This window comes from Chelonia mydas, chromosome 3 (genome assembly GCF_015237465.2).
Source record: "Chelonia mydas isolate rCheMyd1 chromosome 3, rCheMyd1.pri.v2, whole genome shotgun sequence".
In the NCBI taxonomy this organism is placed as follows: domain Eukaryota; kingdom Metazoa; phylum Chordata; order Testudines; family Cheloniidae; genus Chelonia; species Chelonia mydas.
This window is the reverse complement of record NC_057851.1, coordinates 122,916,861-122,928,860: the sequence shown is the minus strand read 5'-3', so window position 1 is coordinate 122,928,860 and position 12,000 is coordinate 122,916,861. Positions and strand designations below refer to the sequence as shown.

The window sequence follows — 12,000 nt, the reverse complement described above, 5'->3', positions numbered from 1 at the left end:
CCCCCAACCCATTTCAGATATGGATCTAACGGTCTTTGATTTTTCTATAGCACCTTTGATTTTTCTATAGCACCTATAGCACCTGGCATCTGGATAACCACCATACCCTGCTATATCCTCTATCAGCCTGGACCACACTGGAACCTGTGACCTGGATCACATTTTCAACCAATGTGCAAAATGTTCCCTATCCTACTAGTAATTTTCTTAGCCATCAGGAATGTTAATAACAAATTATTCTCTCTCTAGTCACATTTATTTACTGAGCTCATTAAACCAACTAAAGCAGTGCAGATTAAATGTCGTTTCCAGGCACATGGCGGGTAGGGTACCAGAGCTGGGTTACAGTGGCCTCCCACCAAATATAGTCACTAAAAACTGATAAAATAATCTTAATACACAAGTGAATTTCCTTAGCATAAACTTACATATTGTTCAATAAAGGAATGGATTTCTTTTTTAAAAAATAGTAAAACTTATTTTCTTTTTAGTATCACTCGGAATCCTGTTCATGTTCATTTGTTCTTTATCGGCAGATCTTCAGCTGATTTAAATTGGCATAGCTCCACTGAAGTCAATCCATAGACCTATGCCAATGTACACAAGCTGAGGATACGGCCCTTATTTTCCATCACCTTTGGAGGGCAGTGTATCAGAGGATCTGAATCCACATTCAGAAAGATATTGCTAAAGTATCTTTCCCAGAGCAAAACTTTAGTTATCTATACATGCACTTCATAAAGTCACTTTGGCTCAAGGGGTAAATCCATCTTATTTTGGTCAAATGATTATGGTGATGTGAGGTGATAAAGAATGCCAAACAGCAAATCTAATTAAGCAGGGGTGTAATATGTATACTTTGTGCAAAGTTGTGGCTGAGCAGCTATAAATTATATCACCATATTCAATTACAGGAAACAATATTTCCTGTGCCAAACAACCTTTAAAGTCTGCAAGGTGATTTCCCCATTTCATATGTACATTTTTAATCATTGCTTCAATTTTTCACTTGAAAGAAAAGAATAGAATCAACACACAACAGGAAGGTCAAAAAGTTCTTACATTCTAGAATTCTAAAAGCATCTTAGTTTGAGAACTTTGGGTTCATAACAACAGATACACACGCAGTATATAAACAAAAAGTCTTAAAGGGACAGATACCTGACACATGAGATCCTTCACACCTTCATTCTGTGGTGCATCTATAGCAGAAACTAATGGTATGAGACACAAACACACCACATGGAGGGGGCTGTGAGCAGGGATGGGGGAAGAGGTGTGCCAAATCCTGCCTTCATCTGGGGTATCTAGGCATTCAGGGGCCAATTCTGGAGTGTCCCAGGGTCAATATATTGCATCAGGCTACCCAGTCACCTGGCACTGAGAGGACACTATTTGCTGACATGAAAGCCCCTATTATCTGCCTAGCTTTATTACATGGGATGACCCTGTTTGGAATCCACCTCCCTCAACTCAAACAAAGCTACAGTTCCCATTTTGTCTCCTTGCAGTTACTTGGCATCCAAGATGGTAAAAGTGGTAAGAAGCCAATGGCCAAGGAGTTAGAGCAAAGGGCTTGTGAGCTTGGAAGTCCTGGTCCTGATTCTCCTCCGACTTGCACTGTGTTTGCAGCACTGTAGCCCCATTGAGTTAAATGGTGTTACTCTGAAACTATGCCAGTGTAACAGCAGAGGGGAATTGGGACCTCTGAGTTTAAACCCCAGCTGAGTCACTGACCAATTGGCACTGTCTTCACTAGATTTATTTTCCTAAAACTTCCCACCATTGCAGCTCCACCAGCAGTAGCAGTAGAGTAGAAAAGGCACTGACCTGCTGCTGGTGTTTTAACCATGGTTAAAGTAGCCGAGATGAAACAATGGTTAAAATGCTGTGGCTGGTCTTCACTTGGGCTTCCATCACTGCTAACACTGGAGGAGTATTAAATCCACTGCTCTGGGATCACTGGGATTCCACTTCACACCTGCAAACACTGAAGGAAACTGCTGCTAATGCACCTCCAAGGCTTAAAGAGAGTGTCCAGGGACTGAAAGGGGCAGCAGAGGCACAAGCAAACTAGCAAGGGAGTGAGCTACCGTGGTCAGCTTCATCATATTTTCATCAGAGTCAAAGCTGTAATAATCAACAGTCTAGAGATATAGCGAGACCTAGATAATCCACACCCATAGATGTACCTAGATGGCTGGCTCTTTGAAGGAATGAAGTGTTGATCTTATAGCCTGGGCCAAAGGCACAGCTGATTTGCTAATCTGAAGATTTTCTATAAATCTGTATAGCTTGCCCTTTTCTACAAAGGAGTGAATTATAGAAAAATAAACTATGGAGCAGATTCTTTTTTGGCTGCACCCGATGTTCAGCACAGCTGAGGAGGGAGCCCCTTTATCCTGGGACTGCTCTGCACTGGAAAGCTCTTCTAAATTGTGCCAGCTTCTCATGGCCCAAAGGGACTGTTATAGCTGTAACAGGATCACCAGAGCAGACAATTGTTCTTCTTTTTCAAGGTTGAGGTCAATTTCCCCTGGCAATCTGGGGAAGTTCACTCTACCAGTGCTTATTTGCTTTACTTCTTCAGTTTCTAGGGCTATCAGTCTGGCACCCTTCATAAGCACCAACCTTATTCTTATACTCAAAGAAATTAAAATAAAACAGTAGCAATAAATCTGGGTGTTATGTAAATAAAGCGGTCTTTAGTGAACAAAGCCAAATTTCAATTATTGTCAGTGACAGATTATAACTTGAAGTTTAACAGCAGGAAAATGATCACTTAGCAGTTGTTACATATTCCTCTTGCCAGGTGTAGTTGGGAGCAGCAGGGACTGGGATCAAACAGCTATGGGTTCCTCCTAAAATTCACAAACATCACTGGCTCAAACCCTGAGGTAGAATTTCTGGGATCACTAAATACCTTCTTTGGGCATTCTTACTAGGCAAAATTTCCTCACTTCCAAGTACTGAGTCTGTGTATGAAACAAGGAAAACTTTATTTTTCCAAATATATATGAAGGATAGGTAAAATACTGACCCATAGTAACTTTTGTAGTAGGCTACTAACCCAGTTCCCCACTCACCAGTAGGAACATCAAATAGGCAAACATCCATTTACCACATCACTTCCCCCTTCTACATCTGGTAACCCTAACTCACAGTTTGGAGTCAGTGGGTAGCATAGTCCAAGAGTCTTGAAGTACATTCAGACGGGCCTCTGTCCAGTTCCTTGGAAAGCACTGCCAGGTCCTATCCTCAGGCCCTAATACCTAACCTGGCTACAGTAACTACAGCTTTATTTAGCAGCTGATCAGGAAGAACCTCACTAGAACTCACTCAGTTTTATTACTGTAATTTGCAGCATCAGCTGACAGTCCTTCCCATAACACACAAGCCTCAGTACAGAAGAAGAAAACAGTACCATATAACCTTCATCATAGCCCTTAATATATCATAGAAACCTTTTTCTTTGCTATTACTTCAGTTCCAGTACCCAACAAATTCTGAGTTTGTGTACAGTTATGGTGATTGTGACTGTGACTGTCACTGGATGAATTCTGGGTAGAAAACTTATGCAAATGAAGCTCTCTCTCTGCAGCAATAATTCCTCCTGTTAGCCAACAGATGGTGCCAGAAAGCTTCTTACCTTCTAAAGTTTCAGACCACAGGATTCACATTAGTTTAGCTGCAGCCTTTTACTAGGGTGCAGACTCCTTTTAGTCAAGTGACATAGGCCCATATCCAGAAAGGTATTTAGATGCCTCAGCCCCAGATGTAGGTACCTAAGTTCCAGTTTTATGCAGCACTGTGATCCAAGAAGACCCTGCTTGGTTGTCACCTAATCCCTAGTGCCTAAACTCACTTGGAATTTAAAATTCTCCTGTAAAAGCTCCCCAGCCGCTTAAGTTTCTGCTTGCAGGCATGCACATTGCTGCCTCCCTCTGGGTGTCCAGACATCTTTCTGATGCCTAAGCCCCAGCATGATCCAAGGGAGTTTGGCACTCGTGTGCCTTTCTTGTCCATTCCAGATAGGGGTTGTGCCACTGCCCCCCTTATAACTTGTTGCCTCGTGGTCAGAACACTCACCCAGGCTGGGGGAGATGTGGGTGGGTTCAATTCCACCTGCTGCCTGAGGGGAGAAAGGATTTGAACAGAGGTTTCCCATCGGGGTGCCCTAACCATGGGACTATGGGATATTCTGATGTGGGGCTCTCTCTCAATCTCTAAAGTTGAGGCTGTTTCACTATGTAAATACTTAAATAGTCACTGGGCCAGAGAGAGAGAGAGAATCACTGTACCGCCTGACCCAGGGTCCAGTCTCCCTGCTCTAATGACTCTAATTATTTATCCAGAGTAGAATGCCTTCAACAGGAGAGAGGAAGGGAGATCTGTGATGATTCCCAAGGGTACCTGGGGCTGTGAGACACCTCACTACCACCTGCCCTTAGCATGAAGAAGCCTTGACTGTGTCTGCTGGGGGTCAGCTCCCCAACTCCACTGGCACGGACAACACATGCACTCACCTCTGTACTTACACAGGCCCTGATGTCCCTCTACAAGTTAGCCATAGGCACACTCCAACCCTTGAGCCCTCTAAGCATCTCCCTAGAGTGTCTAGCCCCTGATCCACTGGACACTCACAGTAGTCACAGATTTGCAGCTTCCAAAGGTACAGAACACCCTATCTTACCAGTTCCACCCCAGATCACAGATCCGCTTAACACGAGCACTTAGAGGTGTTTATAGTGAACTAAAGTAAATGTTTATTTAACAAAGCAGGGCGATCTAAGTGACAGCAAGTTGAGGTATTGGAAACAAACGGTTACATATAAAATGAAATCCTAACATGCATTCTAGAGCCTAAACTTAGTTAACTAGATACTCTCATGTCTCGTAGAGTAATGCTCACCCAAAGTCCTTCCAGCCAGTGACCCTCCTTTCATAAGACAAACACGCTGTTAGCTTGTCTCCTTGGTGAAGGATACCGTGTGGTTCTTTGTATTTTCTGATATACCTTTGGTTTTTATCATAAACAGGACATCCCCCTGTAGATTGCTGTTTCCTGTAGATTTTCTCTCTTGTAGATTTTGCAACCTTTCAACTGGTATCTGGCTCATTATGCACATAAGCATCCCAGATCTTAAGAACATATCTGTTTACTTTAGATACATAATTCCTTAAATATTATCCATACATACATTTCACAATGATTATGATGACCAATTGGCTCATGGTTCTTGGTAGAGACCTCACATACCAGCCTTTGGAGAACTATTATGCATATATCTGACTCAGGGGATCCATGTAAAACCCTACACGTCCCTTGTGTCTCTGCCAGTTGACACTGACAGGTCCCTGGGTCACAAACCCCACATCAGAATATCTCATAGCTCAGTGGTTAGCGCTCTCTCCTGATTGAGGAAGGCACTTAGCTCATGGTTGCAAGAAACAGTTTAGGCACTTAAGCTGCCTGACTCCCAGAGGGGGGTTCCTGACTGGGGATCAGAAGCAGAGATAGGAGCCTTTCTCCAGCCCGGAGTTAGGTGCCTAAATCTGTGAGGGGATGGGGCCTAGGACACACCCCTCTCACTGGCATCTCCCAGTAGCTAGTTTAGGCAGTTCCCTGCCTAGTTTGCTGGCTTTTGGGCTCCCATTCATAGGTGCCTTTCTCTCCCCATTCATTGTATAGGAAACCGAGGCACCTAATTCAATTTTGTGGATCCTGCTGATGTTCCAGTGATTTCCTAGGTGCCTAAAGGTAGGCATTGCAATACATAAGTCCCTTTGTGGATCCAGGCCATTGTGCTTTAGAAGCACTGAGTAGGTATACTGACTTTTTGGAGTCATGGTGAAAAGCATGAGAGCAGAATCAGGCACTAATGCCAAAATGTTCAAAGTTGAGTTCCAAATTAGAGACTTAATAAAACTGGCCTCTGGTGCTGAGCATCCACAGTCCCCTGGGAGTCAGTAGAAGCTGCCAGTGCTCCACAGACAACTAATTTTCAGGGATAGTGAATAGCGGAAGCTCCTACTGACCCTTCCATCTACCAGCATTTTTCAGGCATTTATGACTCTGGTGTCTGAGCACTCTGGGTCCCAATCTCACTCGTCTTTCTTCCACGCCATTTCAAGACTCCATCTTTATTCTGCCCCTTCAGCTAAACTCTCATTCAGGTTCTCAACATATCCCATCTTAACTACTATCACTTCTTCCCCCCTGGACTCCCTGACATCCACACTGACCTCCTTGTGCATACAAAAACCAGCTGCTCAGATCTTCATCCTTGCCTGTTGTTTTGACCATTTCATCTCTCTCTCTGAAACCCACAGCTGGTTCCCTCTTTCTCCACCAACCTTCTTGTCCTGGTCTTCAAAGCCCTGCAAGGCTTTCCCCCTCTCTACTTTACTTACCTCATTTCCCACCTCCTCCAGCCCATCAAATGGTGTTGCCCTTGATATCCAGTTTGTTCACTTCTCCCATCATCATCTCCATGTTGTCTTTCACACTGCTTCCTAGGCATAGATATCCTTCCTTAGCTGTCTCTGAGAGACTTACTTCTGATGGTGTGTCTACAAGAAACTAGCCAACTAATAATGACTAGATAGAGGAACACTTTGGAATCCTATATAAAATGTCTGTATGTTTTAGCTGTTCCCAGACCTAACCCCATTTCTTTTCTTCATAGAACATAGGCTTTTGGACTGTGCATTTCCATGTCTGTCCAGCATTTAGCACACTGTGGATGCTGTAATTCATAATAACAGACATAGTTCTCTAGTGTGAACACCTGTCATAAATGTGTAGAAAGTAGTTCCCATGTTGATTTTTCAGTAACGATATATATTGTCGTGGTTGCCAAAGCTGTAAAGCTTTGGAGAACGGCATAATAATGGAAACCAGTATTGTGGCCAATACACATACCTTAAGCCAGACATGTACATCCATAATTGAGCACTAATGTAAATAAGTGACCTGATTTTCAGAGGCGTCAGTGGGCATTTGTGGCTTCTCAGCAACTGTGAAAATAAACCAGGCCACTTTTGTTTACGTTCCTAACACCCAAGTTTGAAAGTGTCAGCCTATGATTCATGATTTAAAGAGAGAAAGAGAGAGAGAGAGAGATTAAACTGTGTGTGGCGGACTTGCAGGGAGTTTTGCACAAATTGGAATGTTGCCATGCCAGACAGTTGATCAATGTAGGATTTCATCATATCATACAATTGCTTTACAATGATTTTCCCTGTACAGAGCATTGGCACTGTCCTTTTCAGTCCATTTGGAGTGTGGTGGAAGGTTAATGGGAGGTTTCCATAAGGTATCCAGATGGCTGAGGCTGGCTCTGAGATACACGGGGGGTTTAAAGAAACTTTTGACCAATAATGAAAAACAGAAGCCATGAGTGGTGTTGGCTTCCAAGTTACTCATTTTCCTGTGAAATCCTTGACTGACACTCAAGCTGACTGGGGAGTTGGATTTGTAACAACCTGCTGCCATTAGAGCTACGCTGTTGCTCTAAGGCTGTGAGAAGTCAGGTGCGTCAGCCATTAGCCATAGACGTACAGTAGAAGGTTATAGCAGTTGTCCTGAAAACTGGGACGGGCTCATTCTTGTGGGCGAGTTAAAGAACTGAGAGTTAACAAATCAAATACCCTTGAAGGCCAGCACTTGTCCCTGAGCATTACCTTTGTACTAGTAGCTAAGGATTCTCTTGTATTCATAGCCTGTCTAGCGTTTTTTTTTTTTTCCAAACCCACATGCTAGTTTCTAACTCACTCTCTTTCCTTTGAACTTAGCTGTTCTTTATTTAAGGCTCCCCTCCCCTCCTGGGACTCAGTAAAGATTTTTACATCCACTAGGTTATTTTACAGCAGGTTTAACCCATTTTCCAAGTATGGCTTCAAACACTTGGCCCAAAGAATTAACTATAAGGGCCAGATCCTCAGCTGGCATAAAACTCCATAAAGACCTTTAAAGCAAAATTGTCCATAAAAAGGCTACAAAGTGAGAACTATTCTGAAGGGGAGAGGAGAATCCAGAGAGTGAAGTTCTGTACAGCTACAGGACTCTTTTCCTGACAACTCTGCCATTTATCCTGTCAGAAACAGACCCATGGCTCTGGCTGATGGAGTCAAGTCTGAAATTAAGCCTCTTGCTGAACAAAGGAGTAATTGACAATAACTGATCTCTCAGGCTGTGAGCATGCACCGTGATATTTGGGGCTCTCCAGCCACAGTTCAGAAACTTCAAACCATCCTCTCCCCATTTAGATTTCATTAGTCTTGTCTTCAAATGGCACTCTTGGAGTCAACCCTTTGGAAGCTGCAGGCATCCTTCTGAGCATTTGGCTGGTTGGCAGGCTGCAAAATGCCATCGTACAATTTTAATTTCTGAGGGCCAATATATGTTAGCACCTAACAAGGCCTCTGAGTAACATGCTGGCTGGATAATGTTCAGCTTACTGTACCCGTAGCATTGGTGGTCACATGAAACCAAATTGTTCCCTCCCACAAATGGATGATACACAGAGATCATGAACCTGAGGGTTACCTTCAAATCTTGCCCTCCTGGGGATGGCTTGGGTGGTACCTTCTCTCAGAATCAGGGGATCTCATGGAAAGGAGACATGGAGGATTGGAATCCAATGGGATGTCACACCCAATGCAGCTACACTGCACCAGCGCAAAAAACCGTTCATTTATTGTGTACATTGGCCAAACTGGACAGTCTCTACATAAAAGAATAAATGGACACAAATCAGTTGTCAAGAATTGTAACATTCAAAAACCAGTCGGAGAAGACTTCAATCTCTTTGGTCACTCGATTACAGACCTAAAAGTGGCAATTCTTCAACAAAAAAACTTCAAAACCAGACTCCAGTGAGAGACTGCTGAATTGGAATTCATTTGCAAACTGGATACAATTAACTTAGGCTTGAATACAGACTGGGAGTGGATGGGTCATTACACAAAGTAAAACTATTTCCCCATGTTTATTTCCCCTCCTACTGTTCTTCAACTGCTGGAAATGGCCCACCTTTATTATCACTACAAAAGGTTCCAATCCCCCCCCTGGTTCTCTTGCTGGTAATAGCTCACCTTTCCTGATCACTCTCGTTACAGTGTGTATGGTAACACCCATTGGTTCATGTTCTCTGTGTATATAAAATCTCCTCACTGTATTTTCCACTGAATGCATCCGATGAAGTGAGCTGTAGCTTATGCTCTAATTAATGTGTTAGTCTCTAAGGTGCCACAAGTACTCTTTTTCTTTATACTTTACTTTGGACACAAAAAGAGAGCTCAGGTTAGGAAAATCTGGTCCTAAAACTCTATCCCTTAAGGACTCCAGCAATAGACATATTTCCAAACCAACCTTTGCTACAGCATTAAATTAAAAAACCCCCACACAACTAAAAAACTCCCCATGGGCCGGATTCTGATACCCTTATGCATATTGAGTATCACCTTACTCCTTGAGCAGTCCCATCAAAATCACAGTATCTTACATCTAAGCAAACTCATGTATGCACCCTATCTGCTGTCACTGCACGCATGCAGGAATTTGGAACACATAGCAAGCTGTGGGAGTGAGCTGATTTTTTTTTAGTAAACTCTGCAAAATAAATAATGATACTAATTTTAAAATGTTCACAGCTACAATCCTTAAGGTGAGTTCCATGATATGGGACATTTGTCGAGTCACATTGATTTGAAGTCCTACCACAACATTGACAGTGTTCCTCAGAATCCATTATGAATTCACCTTATTACAATGCTAATCTCAAAGAACAGCCCTATATGAAGGGAGTTCTATACCCATAAAACTAAGAGAGCTTTCTGGACATTTGCCCTTCCCGGTTCTGATATTTGTGTTTAGTGCTGCCTGCAGTACACCCGACTGGGTGTTGAGAGGTATGCCAGAAAGCCTCTGAATATGTGAACATTATCAGCTGGGACAGCACCATCAAATGCTGCACAATAAGTGCCTGTATCTAGCTGTCCTGCTAAAGCTCTCTCTCTCTTTCTGTTTCTGGCTGAGTCTCTCTCACTTGTTTGCAGTCATTTACCTTTCAGGCTGATTTTGCATATCCTCCACACCCCCCACACCCCCGGATATTTTGGAATGTACGGCTGATCACAGGCAGCTGTAATTGGTCATGAATGGCAATGTGCTCTGGAGAAGAGGAAATACAGTATCTGTCACTCATCTATACTCCAGGCAAATTGTCTGCTTCAAGAGAAAAGATTGCCTTTAAAAAACAGGGGGAAATAAAATTAAAGAGGAAGAGTCGGAAGACATTTTGAATGAAGTCAACTGGCTTTAGAAAACAGCAAACTTCTCACCTACAAGGACATAACAACAGGCTGAGAAACTAGTTATTTCAGATGTACTGTATATCCTGCGCACACATGGAATACCACACAGAAATGTACAGTGCACTTCAGTTCCTATCTGCGTGGGCCTGCTTCTGATAAACATACAATAAATAAAAAGAAAAGGAGTACTTGTGGCACCTTAGAGGCTAACCAATTTATTTGAGCATAAGCTTTCGTGAGCTACAGCTCACTTCATCGGATGCATTCTATGGAAAATACAGAAGATGTTCTTATACATACAAACCATGAAAAAATGGGTGTTTACCACTACAAAAGGTTTTCTCTCCCAGCAGGAGAGTGGGGTGGGGGGAGAGAAAACCTTTTGTAGTGGTAAACACCCATTTTTTCATGGTTTGTATGTATAAGAACATCTTCTGCATTTTCCACAGTATGCATCTGATGAAGTGAGCTGTAGCTCACGAAAGCTTATGCTCAAATAAATTGGTTAGTCTCTAAGGTGCCACAAGTACTCCTTTTCTTTTTGCAAATACAGACTAACACGGCTGTTACTCTGAAACCTATACAATAAATAGCACCTTACTTCCCATCGACTTAGGTGGTTACCTCTTGTGGAGGAAGGTGCCGCTCAAGGTGAGTAAAGGGTATCAGAATCTGGGAGAAGTCTTTTTGCATTTGACACAACTGTTTCTCTGCACCACGTTTTCCATCTCCTCTTTTGCTGGTGTCCATCATGTTGATTCATTTAAGTCTCACACTGTAGCTTTAAAAGGTTATGAGTTACATGCACAATCAGTGGGCCAAGTCTCCATTCAGCTTCTATTGTTGCTCATGCCCATGGCTGTCAGTCCCCTAGCAATGACTCCTATCACACTGCTGCTATGGTTCATACATATCATCCCTTATGCCTTTCAGTCTTCCGTATGATAGTTCAGATGACACACCCCTCCCAGAATTCTATACAGAAGCAGGTCACACTCTCAACCTGTCACTATTTTGGATCATATTAAAGAAGTTTTGTATTAAAATCACAAATGAGTTTGATTCCCCATAGTTTAAATTCCAGGGTATTACTAATTAAGAGGTCTCTTGGTTTTTGGTACTGTTTCTCTCCCCCTATGTGTGAAACTTGCAAGCTGCTAATTGTGCTAGTACATTCTAAGGCAGAGTCTGTTCTCAGAGCAATTCTTTGTAACAACAACTACTCACACAGAGAGAGACTCAAAGCAATACTCTGTAACAACAGAAACAGCACCCAGAGACTCCCCACCCTTTTGTTGTATTCATCTCGCTTTGTTAACAATTGTGATTAAAATAGAGATAGAGGATGTATGTGGATGGATGCTTGGTGTGGATAATAACTGAATGATCAGGGAGATGCCAGCCTAAGAATCCACTGTCCATCGGCTGAAGAAGGTGTCAAGTGGAAATAACCAGAGGACCCCTGGAGGGCAGACTGGAATCCACCCAACAGCCTCAAGAATGGGAGAACCAAAGAACAAGATAACATCTGGCAGCAGGGAGCCGTCAGGAATGTGCCATCAGCAACAGCATGATGAAGCAATTCCCATAGACTGGCATAGGAAGAAATTCCTATAAAAATGGACTCTAGAAAGTGAGAACTTTGGGGTCTGATTCTGCAAACCAACTTCCAGGAGCATC

The 12,000-nt window shown here is 42.9% G+C and overlaps 1 long non-coding RNA gene across 1 annotated transcript; it reads right to left on the bottom strand.

The window, feature by feature from the left end:
* Positions 1-3,683: 3,683 nt before the first annotated feature.
* On the bottom strand, positions 3,684-11,645 carry LOC122465104. Its single transcript, XR_006289672.1, has 3 exons — positions 10,945-11,645; positions 8,552-8,731; positions 3,684-8,361 (listed from the first exon to the last, which is right to left on the bottom strand). It is a non-coding gene; the product is annotated as an uncharacterized LOC122465104 (long non-coding RNA).
* Between the last annotated feature and the right edge of the window lie 355 nt (positions 11,646-12,000).